Source organism: Lissotriton helveticus, chromosome 5_1, assembly GCF_964261635.1.
Source record: "Lissotriton helveticus chromosome 5_1, aLisHel1.1, whole genome shotgun sequence".
In the NCBI taxonomy this organism is placed as follows: domain Eukaryota; kingdom Metazoa; phylum Chordata; class Amphibia; order Caudata; family Salamandridae; genus Lissotriton; species Lissotriton helveticus.
Genome location: NC_136065.1, coordinates 628,135,824 through 628,153,605, shown reverse-complemented (window position 1 = coordinate 628,153,605; position 17,782 = coordinate 628,135,824).

The following is a 17,782-nucleotide window of genomic DNA, read 5'->3' as shown; positions in this document are numbered from 1 at the left end:
ATGTCATCAGTGATGTCACTGACCATGTCATGAATGATGTAATATGTGACATCATCAGCATTGGATTGCGGATGCGCGAAATATATAGTTAGTGCAACTAACTATATATGGAATTTCATTGGTTTTATATCAATAAAATGTCCAGCTAACTATATATGGTCTCTAACCTATGGTTTTTTCAGTGAATTTTCCAGGTTTTGTAAATGCAAATTCCTAACTATATATGGTCTATAACCTATGGTTTTTTCAGTGAATATATATATATATATATATATATATTCCATAAAAAAGCACACCACAATTGAGGTGCCACACATCGTCTTTAAAATCACCTTCTCAAATGGCAAGGCAGCAGGGAGAACAGCAGCGCCTGTCAGTTAAAAGCTTCCCCCAAACGCGTTTCAGGCTGTGATAGCCTTTGTTCACTGTGATGATCTTACAGGCAACAGCGGCAATCAGTTCTTTCGCCGCACTATCGGCGTTTTCAATTGTTAGCTCCGCCCTGATGGGCATGTCATCCAACAGCATTCTGGTCTTTGTAGTGTGTTCAGTCCATGTGACATGCTGCTGTGCCCTTATTTCAATTATGATCCTGTAGTAGGTACTGTGCAGGAGGATGTTGAGTCTCTGCTAATATGTTCCTTGTCATACTGGTCACGACGTTCCTCATGCGCTGTAAATCATCAGGGCTCGGAGCTGCTCTTCCGCAGCGGGGCGCCTCGCGATCTGGTATCGACCGCAACATATTCCATATGAAAAGCACACCACAATTGAGGCGCCACACATCGTCGTTAAAATCCCCTTCTTTAATGGCAAGGCAGCAGGGAGAACAGCAGCGCCCTGTCGGTGAAAAGCTTCCCCCAAACGCGTTTCAGGCTGTGATATGTAACCAATTATATATATATATATATATATATATATATATATATATATATATATATATATATTTTTTTTTTTTTTTTTTTAACCTACTGGCGGTCGCCAGTAGGTAGTTATAGTTAGGACCTAGTTTCCATAGGAAATCCGCAACATTCTATTGGGAATAACTTTGGCGCTGGTTGATGAATCTTCGCAAATTTCTCAAAGAAAATTTGGGGGGGGGACCTTGGGGGGCTTCTCTATTTTATTTTAATCTATTTTATTATAATCTCGAGGGTGCCCACCCCTCGTTTTGCCCCCGAGATCACCGCCGCGGCCCGAGCCGCCTCAAGATGGCCGCCGCCTGGTTGTGGGCGGGGCCGGGAGGACATGGTTTCCACTTCCCCCTGCCTGGGGGAAGCCTTCGATGTGCCCGTCCGGTCTCCCGTGCCGAGGGGGAGACCGGGTGATGCTGCCGGCCCGAGGAAGAAGTGTGGGCTGGTGCGGGACTCCCGTGTGCTGAGGGAGCCCCGGGAAAAGAGGAGACGCCGCCCGTACCGCAGCGGGCCCTCGTGGTGTTGGGGGAGCCCCGCAGGTGCCTGCAGAGAGGAGAAGGTGAGCCACAGGAGAAGAGCCCCGCCGCACCTGAGGAGTGCCTCCTCCGTACCGGTGAGTGCGGGAAAGTACTGTGTGGCCCAGCCGGCAAACTGCAGGAATTGCCCCGGGCTGAGATTAAAGGCATGCAAAAGTCATGAACGTGCCTCTTGCATAGTGATTCCCCCATAGTCTGACAGCCCCCCTCCAACCACTGTCTTGTATTCATAATGGTTTGGATCTGTCGTAAGGGCCGGAACCACCACACTGGCAACAGTTTGGCATATGAGGGTCTGCGCAGTACACATATACCTGTCATCTCCCAGGTTTTTTTTTTATCCTCTAGCTTTTACCCTTCAACATCCTTCTCACGCAGACTCTGTTTTACAGGTCTCCTTTTTTGTTTTCCGCTACTTCCCCCTCCACACCTGTCTTTTTCCTTTGTTACATACATCTTTCGAGCTCTTCTGTACTCCCCCACCCCCATGTTTACACCTTCTATTCCTGCTGCATCACTCACCAATGACTTGACCATCGCCCATGCCCCCGTCTCCTGACACACCCATATCTCTTGTTAGTGTTTGGAACATCACATTAGTTAAAAGTATTGGGCAGCAAAAGCAAACCTCCTCCCCTAAGCACTGGTGTAAGGGGGTTCAGCAGCTGTAGAAAAATTGTTTTATCTTGATGGTGTTCAATTCTTATAATAAAACCTTATTTTAGACTATTTGCTGCAATGTTTCACTGTCTTTTTAAAAGTTGTAATTTCAAAATGGTCAGAGGGACGGTCGTCCATATACTGTCTTTTAAGTTGATTGTTTATTTCTTCATACAGGATACGTCAGTTATCCAGATGTTCTAATTTGTTGATTATAGTTGCAATTGGGATCTAAAGATTTCCAGTTAAACATGTATTTATTGTTTTATTTCCATTGCCAAAATCAATATTGAAAATAAGCTATTTATCAGCACCAATTTGCAAGGCATGGTAATATCCATATAATCTTACTGTTATCACTAGAGTATTACATACTCTTTACCCAGTATATGGTTTATATGTGCGGCATTTCAAATATGTTCATTGTGTCATAACTACAGTATAGAGTTATTGGTAATTCGCATCCCCTTGCCTTCTCTTTGTGCTCTGCTTCATTTCGTTTTTTTACAGTGAGCATGGGTCAAGCACTTTAAGACCTTTTTAAAATGATCACCAAATAAATCGCCTGGTTTAAAGAATTGATCATACCTTAAAAAGGATTATAACTTATTGCTTTGAATAGAGGTAGTGGAATAACCTGAATGATTGGAATTTAAAGCATAATAGTTCATCAGATAGTGTAATGGAGCTGAGCCAGTTTGAACTGTACAAGGCTCAAATGCTGTTTCAGAATTATGTCCCTTGTGTATGAAGGAGATAACCTGTGTGCAAGATATTCCTGATTTGGGAAGTGTGCAAGCAAGATTGCAGTAGATACTGAAATTGACCATGCAGCAGGGCGCTGTTGTAATGAAAGGAAAGCAAAAGAGTATTGAGAATTTATTAGGATCCTGAAGACCAGTGAAAGTGGCAGCAACCCACAGACCGTGTTCCAGCAGTAGAAGGTTGTTGCACTGAGAGGTGTTCAGATCGATGTAACCTTTGATCTGCTTGTTTAATTTCTGATCTGGAATGTAGTTAAAAGGCTCCTGAGAGTATTGCAGAGGATTGTTTATGTATTGAAAAAGGGGTTTCCGGAAAGGTGATAGGTAAGCCATGCTGAAAGTTAGTAATGTAGCATTTGAATTTTTTTCCTGTGCATATATCATCAGATTGCTGAGAAGTAGTTGATAGAGTTGGCAAGGGTAAATATTGAGTATTAACCCTCTGAGGTGGACAAATTAATGTAGATTGTATTCTGATGATGATCAACGCTTATTTTCTGCTGGTTTTTGATGAAGTTGCCTTGTCCTGGAGCGAATTAATCTGAGTGGGTGGAATCAATCCGGCTGGATCGGGAGACCAATAATGGGGATGAAGGAGGCATACAAATTGTTCGAGGTGCGCGAGGGCCTGGGATCGCCTGAGGCATGCTAGCTAATACTATTCTTGTAAAGAGGTTGGGGGAGGGGTTGTGTTTTGGTCTTCTGGTGGAAAATATGAATGTCTGCAAGGATCAATTTTATATTTGGTCCTACTTCTAATGTGTACAGAATTTCATCTGGTATAACCACTATTCACATAACAAGGTGGCCAAAAATTGTATTAAAAACTGTCTTTGTGAAACTACATAGGCTTTTGCATATGGTTCTCTCCAAGTAGCCAACGTCCTGCTCCCTATATTCCTTTTTAGGTTGAGCCTACAGAGAGCACAGTTTGGTTTCAAAATACCCATTGTGGGCTTACCAAGATCTTAGAGTCTAACAGCCTACCACTGCTTATCATTAGTTGGCTTTGTCGCTCTCAATTGCTTGCTTCTTATTCAGTGGGTTTACTTGCCCAAGCTTGTTTATCTTGGGTTTGACCTTCCTATGGAACATTTTTACCTTCTCCCTGACATGCTGGCTTCTATCCTTCCACTGCTCACGTTTAGGGAACTACTTTTTTCTTTTGCGATTAGGCATTCCATGAAGGTGCAGCTTTCTCCATTTTCTACGCCTCTCCCTTCCTCTCGAATACTTAGCCCATGTGCTCTGTTTACTTTCTCCTCCTTGTTGCAATCTCCCTAACGCGCTTTTCTGTCACCAAGCACCCTGCCTTCCTCATGTTGCATTCTTGCTTTGCCTCCATCCTGTGTTGCTGTCCCGCATGTACTGCTATTCCCCATTCATGCCCACTTATATTTGTTCCCCAAACCACTCCTCCATTGCCCCCACACCAATAGTCCTTTATTTGTCCATTTGGGGGAGAACCAGGCAGCAATTTGCTGCCAGCTGCTCCACACAAAAAGTGCTTTTGTTCTACATTCTTTTCATAAAAAAAGAGATGTTGGTCTACTTCAATTGGTAAATAAATATATATATATATATATTCACTGAAATAACCATAGGTTTTACACACGTTATAGTTAGGAAGTAGCATTTAAAAAACCTATGAAATTCACTGAAAAAAACATAGGTTTTACACACGTTATAGTTAGGAAATAGCATTTACAAAACCTATGAAATTCACTGAAAAAAACATAGGTTTTACACACGTTATAGTTAGGAAATAGCATTTACAAAACCTATGAAATTCACTGAAAAAACCATAGGTTTGACACCAGTTATAGTTAGCTGGAAATTTTACTCGCATAAAACCAATGAAATTCCCACGTTATAGTTAGTTGGACTCACTATAACTTGCGCATGCAATGCACTGCTGATGACGTCACATATTACATCACTCAAGACATGGTAAGTGACATCACTCATGACATTACTGATGACACCATCCAGTGAATGTGTGTATTTTTCAAAAATAATTATGTGTTATATATGTATATGTAAAAGTTGATGGGAGAATAAATGTTTAAATAAGTGTTTACATGGATTAGTTAACTAGCTTATTAAGTGTATCTTAGTGAATACATATATTAGTGAGTAATGTTTAAATATTTAAATATATGTATTAGTGTTTCACTTTATGTATAAGTGGCTGCATGGGTTGGTGAGTAGCTACATGTGTATGTATATGGGTTATTAGATGTTTCTCTTAGTATCAGTATGAGTGTTTGTATGGTTTGGTGGGGGTATTACCTAGCACATAGATGCATGAATGACTGACTCTCTCTTTGTATGTGTTTTAAAGACAGCATATGTGCAGGACTGTATGGGTGGATGAGTGTGTATATGTGTGTGTTTGTGAGTGAATGAGAGTCTCACTAGTGTCTTTATCAGTAACTACATATGTATTAATCTAGTGTATGTGAATATTAATGTATATAAAAGAGTATATGTGAGAGTAAGAGATTGTAAGAGTTCCTGTTTAAATTAGTATGTGTTTCTATAAGTGATTGTTTAAGAGAGTAAGTATGTGTAAGTTTCTTTAGAAGTAAAGTGGTAGTGTGTGTATAGCTGTATATGCAAATAAATGGATGTTTAATATTTAATTTCCATGTGTGAGTATGTGTCAGAGTATGTTTTAGATGACTGTCGGTGTGTAACAGGATGTATAGGTGTATCACTACATATAATGAGTGAGTATATGTATGAGTGACTATATAGAACTGTTGGTGAATAAGTGGATGTGTATATAGATGGTGGAATTATTGAATTGGTTGTTGTTACTGGTATGGGTATCTCCATTTTTTTGAAAATGTTAGTTTCTATTATTGAATATGTGTTTCAAGGGTTACATTACAGTGAAAGGAGGTCTGTCACTCTGTCACAAGGATGGTGTCATCAGTGATGTCATGAGTGATGTCACTGACCATGTCATGAGTGATGTAATATGTGACGTCATCAGCAGTGCATTGCACGCGCAAGTTATAGTGAGTCCAACTAATTATAACGTGGGAATTTCATTGGTTTTATGCGAGTAAAATTTCCAGCTAACTATAACTGGTGTCAAACCTATGGTTTTTTCAGTGAATATATATATATATGTATATATATATATATATATATATATATATATATATATATATATATATATATATATATATATATATATATATATATATATATATTCACAGAAAAAAACATAGGTTTCACACTAGTTATAGTTAGCTGAACATTTTACTTATACAAAACCATTGAAATTCGCAAGTTATAGTTAGTTGGACTCACTATAACTCGCGCGTCCGCAATCTACTGCTGATGATGTCACATATTACATCATTCGTGACATGGTCAGTGACATCACTGATGACATCACTGATGACATCTCAAATGACATCACTGATGACATCACTGATGACATCATCCAGTGTCTGTGTGTTTCTGTAAACTTTAAATATGTTTTACACATTGAAGAATGAGTGGATGTATAAATGTCTGGATGAAGGATTTAGTAGGTGTGTGACTGACTGTATGAGTGAGTGATTAAATGTGTCTTACTGAATGCATGGGTTAGTGACTAAACTGTCTCAATGTGTGCATCAGTATGTCTGTTGTTGTGTAAGCTGCTGCATGTGTTGATCAATAGCTATATGAGTGGCTATATGGGTTATTGTTTGGTTACCCAAGTATTTGTATGTGAGGCTGCGTGTGTGTGTGGGTGGCTAGGAGGTGTGTGGCTCTGTGCATACATGTGTGAGCAGTTGATTGACTTGCTGTATGGGTTCAAGAGTGCATGTGAAAACAACTGTTTGGGCGGTTGACTGTGTGCATGGGTGTGTGGGTGAGTGAATGGATATCTCAGTGCTACATGTGCAAGTAAATACATATGTAAAATACAGTGCATGTGAGAGTTGGCATATATAAATGACTATACATGAGAGCCTGTGATTGCATAAGTGACTGTATCTATCAATGTGTACTTGTATCAGTGATTGTAAAAGAGAGTAAGTATGTGTTAGTCTATTTTTGAATAAGTAAGGTTTTGTGTGTATAACTGTATAGTTGAGAAAATGGGAGTGTGATTGATTCTTTGCATGACTGACTAGGTGTGTGAGTATCTCCATGGATGAGTGCCAGTGTGTGAGTGTCTGTATAGGTGTATGAGTGCATATGATAGTGTTGTATTGATGAGTGTTTGTATGTATGAGGGATTGTATGTGTGAATGAGTGAATGTGTGTGTAGACCTAGGAATGAGTGAGTGCATATGTAGTTACTGGTATTGGTGTGTCAATGGTTTCAGCAATGGTAGTTTGTGTTTAACGCTGGGTGTATCAAAGGTTAGATTAGAGTGTGAGGAGGTGCATCGTATTATCACATGAATGATGTCATCAGTGATGTCATCAGTGATGTCATTTGAGATGTCATCAGTGATGTCATCAGTGATGTCATTTGAGATGTCATCAGTGATGTCATCAGTGATGTCACTGACCATGTCACGAATGATGTAATATGTGACATCATCAGCAGTGGATTGCGGGCGTGCGAGCTATAGTGAGTCCAACTAACTATAACGTGGGAATTTCAATGGTTTTGTATAAGTAAAATGTTCAGCTAACTATAACTGGTGTGAAACCTATGGTTTTTTCAGTGAATTTCAAAGGTTTTTTAAATGCTAATACCTAACTATAACGATTGTGAAACCTATGGTTTTTTCAGTGAATTTTAAAGGTTTTTTTAAAGGAAATTCCTTGCTATATTGAGTTTGTACCCTACGATTTTTAAAGTGAATTATTAAGTTTTTTTAGCAGCTGTTTTTTATAACTGTTAATTATTATTTTTATTTTTTTTCTAAAATGAATTTTTCAATGTATTTTTCATGTTTTTTGTTTTTTTATCATCTTGTCTCGGAGCGCTCAGGGTGCGCGCACCGGTAAGCTCACCCAAAAGCGCAGCGAGAGCGCTATTCCCGCGAACGGAAAAAAAAGTTTGTATTTAAAGTAAAAAATTATTCAAGACATTCAGTGGCATACTTATAAAAGTAGTATTTTTGATTGTAAATACCCGTATTTTAACTTTAAACGCATTTCCGAAAAGCTAGCAAAACGTCATTCAGGTGCGCCGCGTAAGCGTCCCCGGAAGCGCCTACGTTCGTGCCGCGTAAGCGCCCCCGGAAGCGCTCCGGTGCGTGCAGCGTAAGCGCGTCAAGTCATGTGACCTTAAAATAACACTTTTCATTGGTTGTTAACAGTTTTTTTTACAACTAATGAAAACCCCACCCATTTCCTTCACTACCTCTTTCAGTTTGGAGAGAGCAACACCTATTCTCTTGTACTCTTCCATTCTTTGCAAAAAATGGCTGCAAGACCACCCAGCAGCAGTGAGGACTCTGATGAGTTTCTTCAAGAGGAGTCTCCTCAGCCCAAAGTGAAGGAGCACTTCATAGGGAAATTTTTTACCATTTCAGAAGGACATAAAAAGGTAAATGTTCCAAAGGTGGAGTGCAAAATTTGCCAAACTCTTCTTTCACAGGGTGATCCTAGCCGAAAATATAGTTTTGGCAACTCCACAATGATTCGGTATGTTCAAAGGAGGCCCCCCCAGAACTATGCCCGGGAGAGTGTCAGGGACCTGGCACTTAATCCCCCCAGAGATGGTGCCTCAACTTCTACTGGAGGAGCAACAACATCCGTGAGAGGAAGACCAGTTGAATTAATTCCAAACATTCAACCTGTTTTTACGGACATTGCAATTAAATGTAAGCAGTGTGACGAACTGCTTTGCTAGGGAGAGCAGAGTATTCTGCTAATTGTACGATAAAGGGAAGAACACGTCTGCCCTCCCCAGCCCTAATTTTTCCCCTTTTTTTTGCTCCTGTTGAGCAGTTTGGCATTCCCTATTTTTGTTTTTGTTCAGAAAAAAAAAAAAAATTAGAAACGTTCGGAAAAAGTAAAAAAAAAAAAAAAAAGAAGAAAAAAAACAGTTTTTTTTTAGAACTACCTCTAATTCTCCAAAAAGAGCTGTATTCTTTACAAATTCAAAAGGAGTGAGTGAAGTGGAGTGCAGTGAGAGAGGAAAGGGAAATGAGTGAGGGAGCAAAGAAAGGGACGAGAGGGGAAGGGAAATGAAGTAGGGGGATTAAAGGGAAGGTGAGTGTGGGAGGTCAGTGAGGGGAAGGAGACTGAACAAGGGGAATGAGGATAAGTGAAGAAAACGGAGTAAGGGAACGGGGATGAGGAAGGGTAAGAGAAGAGCAGTGAGGTTGAGGAAAGAGTGGTGATAGAGAGTGGATAAAGGCAAGTGAGCGTTAGACAAGGGGAGTGAGGGAGTGAGGAGACAGAGGAAGTGAAGGAAAGAGTGAGAGAAGAGGACTGAGTGAGAGAGCAAAGAAAGATAAGTGAGGGAGTGTGACTGAGTTATAGGGAGTAAGCGTAACAGAAGAGGATTGAGAGACTAAGAGGACGGAGAGAATGGGGGTAACAGAGAGAGAGTGAGGGAAGGGGAGTGAATAAGTTAGAGGACAGAGGGATTGAGAGAAGGAGTTACTGAAGTGGAGTAAGGAGAGTAACAGAAGGGAAAAGACTGAAAGAGTGAAGTAAGGGAAGAGAGAGAAAGGAAAGTAAAGGAGAAGGTCTGAAAGAAGGTGAGTGTGGGAGTATGGCTGAGTTATAGGGAGTGAGCGTGACAGAAGAGGAGTGGGAGACTAAGGGGATGGAGAGAATGAGGCTAACAGAGAGAGAATGAGAGAAGGGGAGTGTAGAAGTAAGAGGACAGAGGGAGTAAGAGAAGGAGTTACTGAAGTGGAGTAAGGAGACTAAGGGAAGGGAAAAGAGTGAAGGAGTGAAGGAAGGGAAGAGCGAAGAAGGAAAGTAAAGGAAAAGATCTGAAAGAAAGTGAGTGTGGTAGTGTGGCTGAGTTTTAGGGAGTGAGCGTGACAGAAGAGGAGTGAGAGACTAAGAGGACGGAGACAATGAAGCTAACAGAGAGAGAATGAGGGAAGGGAAGTGTAGAAGTAAGAGGACAAAGGGAGTAAGAGAAGGAGTTAGTAAAGTGGAGTAAGGAGAGTAAGGGAAGGGAAAAGAGTGAAGGAGTGAAGGAAGGGAAGAGAGAGTAAGGAAAGTAAAGGAGAAGGTCTGAAAAAAGGTGAGTGTGGGAGTATGGCTGAGTTATAGGGAGTGTGCGTGACAGAAGAGGAGTGAGAGACTAAGAGGACGGAGAGAATGAGGCTGACAGAGAGAGAATGAGGGAAGGGGAGTGTAGAAGTAAGAGGACAGAGGGAGTAAGAGAAGGAGTTAGTGAAGTGGAGTAAGGAGAGTAAGGGGAGGGAAAAGAGTGAAGGAGTGAAGGAAGGGAAGAGAGAGGAAGGAAAGTAAAGGAGAAGGTCTGAAAGAAGGTGAGTGTGGGAGTATGTCTGAGTTATAGGGAGTGAGCGTGACAGAAGAAGAGTGAGAGACTAAGGGGACAGAGAGAATGAGGCTAACAGAGAGAGAATGAGGGAAGGGGAGTGTAGAAGTAAGAGGACAGAGGGAGTAAGAGAAGGAGTTAGTGAAGTGGAGTAAGGAGAGTAAGGGGAGGGAAAGAGTGAAGGAGTGAAGGAAGGGAAGAGAGAGGAAGGAAAGTAAAGGAGAAGGTCTGAAAGAAGGTGAGTGTGGCAGTATGGCTGAGTTATAGGGAGTGAGCGTGACAGAAGAGCAGTGAGAGACTAAGGGGACGGAAAGAATGAGGCTAACAGAGAGAGAATGAGGGAAGGGGAGTGTAGAAGTAAGAGGACAGAGGCAGTAAGATAAGGAGTTAGTGAAGGGGAGTAAGGAGATTAAGGGAAGGGAAAAGAGTGAAGGAGCGAAGGAAGGGAAGAGAGAGAAAGGGAAGTAAAACAGGAGAGGTGAAAAAAAGTGAGTGTGGGAGTGTGGCTGAGTTATAGGGAGTGAGCATGACAGAAGAGGAGTGAGAGGCTAAGAAGACGGAGAGAATGATGAGGCTAACAGAGAAAGAATGAAGGAAGGGAAGTGTAGAAGTAAGAGGACAGAGGGAGTAAGAGAAGGAGTTAGTATAGAGTGCAATATTTGTATGTTACATAGTAAGTTTACTCATATTTACTTCCCTTCTCCCAGTATATTATCTCCAACGTGTATTTGACATCTCTTCTTCATCTCCAGCCTCCTTTCTCTCACTGTCTGTCTCTGATGCACCCTATCGCCGCCATTTTGTGTAGTTACAGAAGAGAGAGAAATATAATAGTTCAGACAAGAAAAGGGGGCAAAGTAGACTACCCCTCACCCCCTAGGCCTTTTCAGGAGGTCCCAAAAGGATCTATTCCTACTTTCCTGAGAGACTATGGTGTGAGTGCCATATACCACAATAACTTGCATTACAACATGCAAGATATCTACAGAGGACACGGTGTACATTTCTCAGATGAGGGTAACAGAGTCTTTCTCTTAAATTTTAGACTCTGCATCGGTACCTACTTGTAGGTACAAAAAACACCCACATAACACAACAGCTCTTTTCAGAGCTACCCTACCTCTAAGCACTCTAATTTATTTTTTTTACACTGTTTTTCCCCTTGGTGCGCTCAGGGTGCGCGTACCGGGAATCGCACGTGGGAACGCACCCAGCGCTTACCCCACGAAAATTTTAAAAAAAAAAAAAGTTGTTTTGCCCTTCAGGGTCCTTCTAGGCCCCCCTCAGAAAACCTAGGGGGTCAGGGGGTGTCTACCCTGCCCCCTTTTATTAATTTCCCCCTTTTTATTTTCACCTCTTGTGTCTCGGTTCTACCGAGACACAAGATGGCGGACTCTCCGGACTGTTTAGAATGTCGACAGACATCCGACAGCCAATCAGCTTTCCGCTCGCGCACTCCCGTAGCGCGCCGGGTGCGCTTCCCGGTACGCGTACCGGAGAGCGCTCGGAGCGCGCCTATGAATATATATGTGTTTTTGAAGTTAATTTTCGAAAAAACCACTGGAGCAATTTTCACCAAATATAGCAAAGGCACTTCTGCGTACCAGTCCCTACAATTTTGCAAAGTTTGGCGTAATTCCGTTCAGCGGTTCGGGCTGTAGCCCTGTCAGAACGTCCTATGGAAATTAACATGGGGAAAATATGTTTTGGGACCCCCTTTTTTCTCGGCCCCCACTTCACGAATCCCCCCGAAACTTACAGGGAAGGAGCGGAGCGGAGCTGGCCAAAATTTTGGAAAATTACACGCAAATTCCTCAACCGGCGCCAAAGTTATTCCCAATAGAATGTTGCAGATTTCCTATGGTAGCTAGGTCCTAACTATAACTACCTACTGGCGACCGCCAGTAGGTAATATATGTATATGTGTATATATATAAAAATGTGTGTACATACACACACATGCACTCAACACCAACATCAAGCATCAAACCTTTATAGGTATGAACGAAGCCAGTATGCCGATAAAATAAACAGCTTTCCTGTCGTGCCTGACGCGTTTCAGTATTTCTCCTTCTTCAGAGGACTCAACAGTGTTGGTGTTCTAGTGCATTCTTGAATGTTGAAAACATTAGAAAAATTCAACTGAAGGAAATCACAAAATGGTGGGAGGTAAAATCTCTGACTAAATACTTGGAAGTGGGCCGGATTCCTCGTGGTCTAAGAATACTCATTGCACTGAGTTTTGAGAACCCGGACCCGGACATGCTTAAAGAATGGGCAGCCAGCAAATTAAAGGCATCAGCAAGATTAGTACAAATCTTAATCAAGTATGCCAACAAAGACAGAAAGACGATCTTGCAAGAAATTGAATTGCTGGAGACTGACCTCACACTAGACCTGAGAATGAGGTGGTAGCGAAGTTTAAAACAGGTATGCAAACCCATCTGAAAAAACATGAGGACACTATCAAACAAAGGAAGCTGCACGAGTTCATGAGAGATAGAATAGACTACGAGAGTGGGCAAATATTTAGATTTGCCAAGAGATTTGACCACCTAAGAAAACAACGGCAGGAGGAAAGGAAAAGAAAACAACAGGAGAAGAGATTAACGGACACTGAGACCAAACTAAGTTCTGAAATAGAAACTGTCACGGAAGATTCAAGCAAAGGCCAAGGTCAAAGTGGAGCTACACCAACTAAAAAGATAACAATCTCGGTTAAATTGGATTTTTTACGCTCAGACCGGCGTTTAATGCTCAGGCTACGAATACTAAGGCTTTAATAGCAACCAGAAGGAGGTATCAGTGAAACAAAGAGCGGCAAAAACTCAGGCAGGCAAAACAGAAACACCAAATGTTTGGTGAAACAAAAGTAATAGACACAGAAACCGGCAGGGGGGGTCAATTGTGAATCTCACCGACTTGACATTAACCAAAGCGGAGGAAAACATCTTACCTTAGGACTATCATATTGCCTGTCTTTTATCTAATGCCAAAGGTGTATAAGAATGCTAGTTGCCCCCCTGGAAGCCTGATTATCTCTGCAATCGGAAGTATGATGGAGAGGACATCCAATTATATAGATTTCTTTTTGAAAGATTATGTGAAAAACTTACCATCCGATATAAGGGCTAGTGGTGATTTCCTTGAGATGATCTACGACACACCCATTGAACATGACTATGTGCTGATGGCGCTGGACATAAAAACTCTCTACACGAGCATTGCCCACAAGGATGGCTTGAGAGCCATGCAACATTTCCTACAAGACAGACCAGTAGGTCTTTATAATCACACTAAAATGCTGATAACGATGGCAAAGAGATGCCTGGAAAGTAACTTTTTCTATTCGGGGGAGAGTTGTACCACCAACAGCATGGGACTGCAATGGGCACCTGTTTCACCCCCAGCTATGCATGTTTACATGTAGGCTGGTGGGACAAACAGGTGCTCCGCAGAGAAAATGCACAAATTGGCATGAGCACAAAGTGATGTAGGCAGGATATGTAGATCATCTTTTTGTGGTTTGGAGGGGCCTGATTAATTCTGCAGAACAATTTATGAAGCTCCTAAAGAAAAATACATTTAACCTAAAGTTTATGCAAGACCAGTGTAACATTTCTTGACAAAGTGTATTTTCAGGAGGGTAAGCTGGAAATAAGGCTTCACAGAAAAAAGATGGCCGGGAATACAACCCTCCATGCTTCCAGCTTTCACCCTAACCAAAGCAAACAGAGTATTCCCTATGGCAAAATGCTGTGCGTGAAGATAAATTGTAGCACTGAGGCTGAATTTAAAAAGTTCCAGGACGAAAAGACCCATAGATTTCTCGAAAGGGGCTATAACAAATGTGATTGAGAAGGCCCGCCAAGTCACTAACAAAAAGAAGAGAGAGGCGGTTCTATTCTCTCAAATAAGTTCAAGAGAGGGAAAAGGCCAAGCCCCATTGAAATTTCTAACCACTTACAATACACAGGATAAAGAACTCAGGGACTTACTGATTAAAAACTGGTACATAGGGAGATCAGATCCAGTCATAGGGAAGACACTACTGAGATACCCCCCCCATAAAATATCGAAGAGCACCATAATTAAGAGATACAATAGTAAAGAGTAGTCCTGAGATGGACTGTGAACAAAGTTGGCTGAGATCACCCCGTGGTTTCAAAAATGCACTCGCTGCAGGGCTTGCTGCATAGGTCAAAACACCACAGCATACCATACTCCGTTCAGGGAATAAAATATCTTTGGTTTGAAGAGGTACACAAGATTAGTTGCAGGACTGAATGCTGAGTAAATACTTTAAAGTGTTCCTTGCTTACTTTATTTGTTTCAACCCTGCCCTGTTTATTAGAAAGTGGTAATATGATTCAAGGTGTTGAAAATTGAGGAAAACGGAACTTGCTGAATGGAATAATGCACTAAGAACATTTTTACACTTGAACAGTTATGTAAATATGACATAAAACAGTTGATTTGCCATTGAGAAAGGAATACATTGTGCAGATGAAATATGGCATTAGCCCAGGATATAGCACTTTTCTGCACATATTTGCTATCTATATGAGTTTGTGGACACAGACATAAATATATTTATAAAAATATATATTCTCTCATATGCTTGGTTAGGACATTATTGCTATAAGATAAGAATATATTTAATTGAATAAGGCACTTAAAAGCAAGCCACATCATGTACGTGTCATGTGACCAAGGCCGTTGCAGTGGCTGAAACGCTTTATGGCTGACTAAATGAAAAAGAACTTGAAATCCGCGTTTGAGTCGGCTCTGTTTGTCTTTATTGATCGCAAACGAGAAGTTGATATATATATATGTACATATATATGTGTATATATATATATATATATATTCACTGAAAAAACCATAGGTTATAGACCATATATAGTTAGGAATTAGCATTTACAAAACCTTGAAAATTCACTGAAAAAACCATAGGTTATAGACCATATATAGTTAGGAATTAGCATTTAAAAAACCTTATTTTACTCACACAAAACCATTGAAATTCCATATATAGTTAGTTGCACTAACTATATATTGCGCACCCGCAATCCACTGCTGATGATGTCACATATTACATCATTCATGACATGGTCAGTGACATCACTGATGACAACATCCAGTGACTATGTTTCTGTAAAGTTAAAATATGTCTTACATATTGAAGAATGAGTGGATGTATAAGTGTCTGGACGAAGGATTTAGTAGGTGCATGACTGAATGTATGAGTGAGTGATTAAATGTGTCTCACTGAGTGCATGGGTTAGTGACTAAACTGTCTTAATTTGTGCATCATTATGTCTGTTGTTCTGTAAACTGCTGCATGTGTTGATCAGTAGCTATATGAGTAACTATATGGGTTATTGATTGATTGCCCAAGTATTTGCATGGGAGACTGAGTGTGTGTGTGGCTGGATGGGAGGTGTGTGACTCTGTACAGATCAATGTGTACTTGTATCAATGATTGTATAAGAGAGTAAGTATGTGTTAGTATATGGTTGAAAACGTAAGGTGCTCTATGTTTAACTGTATAGAGTAGAAAATGGAAGTGTGATTGATTCTTTACAGGACTGACTAGGTGTGTGAGTAACTCCATGGATGAGTGGCAGAGTGTGAGTGTCTGTATAGGTGTATGAGTGCATATGATTGTGTTGTAAACATGAGTGATTGTATGTATGAATGATTGTATGGGTGAATGAGTGAATGTGTGTGTAGACGTAGGAATCAGTGAGTACGTATGTAGTAACTAGTATTGGTGTGTCAATGGTTTCAAAAATTATACTCTGTTTTTAACACTGGGTGAAACAGAGGTTATATTAAAATGTGAGGAGATGCATTGTATTGTCACATGAATGATATCATCAGTGATGTGGTCATTGATGTCAAATGAGATGTCATCAGTGATGTCATTTGAGATGTCATCAGTGATGTCATCAGTGATGTCACTGACCATGTCATGAATGATGTAATATGTGACATCATCAGCAGTGGATTGCGGGTGCGCAATATATAGTTAGTGCAACTAACTATATATGGAATTTCAATGGTTTTGTGTGAGTAAAATAAGGTTTTTTAAATGCTAATTCCTAACTATATATGGTCTATAACCTATGGTTTTTTCAGTGAATTTTCAAGGTTTTGTAAATGCTAATTCCTAACTATATATGGTCTATAACCTATGGTTTTTTCAGTGAATTTCAATGGTTTTTTAATAGCAAATATCATAAGCTGTCGAATGTCAAGTACGTGGTAAGAATTTTTTTTTTCGTGTTTATGCACACTGATCTGCTTTGATTGCTGCCCCCCACCCCTCATTTCTATTAGGAGTACTCTCTCTTTGCAGATAGTGAAGGGTAGTTAACGCAGCCCTTTCCCCCTTTGTAATCCGTCGTGCCTGCTTCTCTCTCCATTTGATTGATTGTTCTCTTTGGTTCATTCTCTATTTACAAACAAGCACAGAGTCGCAATACTCTGTTTAGTCTTTGCAGATAGCGAAAAATCGTGTAAAAAAACAAAAGGAATCGAGCAAAATCAGTAGGCCACTAATGGGATCTCTTTTTGACCTCGCTAAAATAGAAACATTAGGAACAACCTGTTGAAAATAGCAATGCGTATGTACATAAGCGGCGTTCATTTGTGTTCACAGTACCCCTTGTTGATTGTTTCAATCGAGCATTGAATTGTTCGATGTTAATTCTCTTAAGGATCTTCTCTACCTGCAAACGAGGAAGAATAGGAATATTCTCTCTCCCTTTGCAGATAGTGAAGGGTAGGTAACGCAAGCCTTTAACACGTCGTACCTATTTCATTCCTCATTGATTGATTGATTGTCCGAACATTGACTGTTTGGGAATTAGTTCTTTTTGGAGGTATTCCCTGTTTGCAAATAAACGTAGGAAAATCTTTGCAAGTAGTGAAAGGGTACGTAATGCGGACCTTTCTCCCCCGTTGTAATCTATCATGCCTATCCCCACTGATTGATGCACCTGTTTCACCCGGACCATTTACTAGACATACGTCATCTGGCCCGACCAGAGAGCACCCCTAGTGAAAAGGACATATGCAATAATAACGAAGTGATCACTGTATCCTGTTAACAGAAACTTTAGCATGAAACAACCTGGAAAGAAAAGAATAGGAAAACGAAAATCAGTAGGCCACTGATGAACATGAACTTTTATTAAACAACGAACAAAGAAACGATAACATAACGTAATGATAAAACCTATTAATGTCCTAGAAACAAGAAAACGTTAAAATATGCCAGTGGTGAGAGACCAGAAAAACAGTAAGAGAAACCAAATCACCCCTCGCTGTCCCACCGCCTGCCACGCCAAAAAAATCGATAGACTAGGGAAAATGCAAGTCAGTAGAACATCCGCCCCCACTCTGGAAACTTCCAAGGTGGGGCAGGGTTCCGGCTACGCCCAGCCGGGAGCAGCCCATATA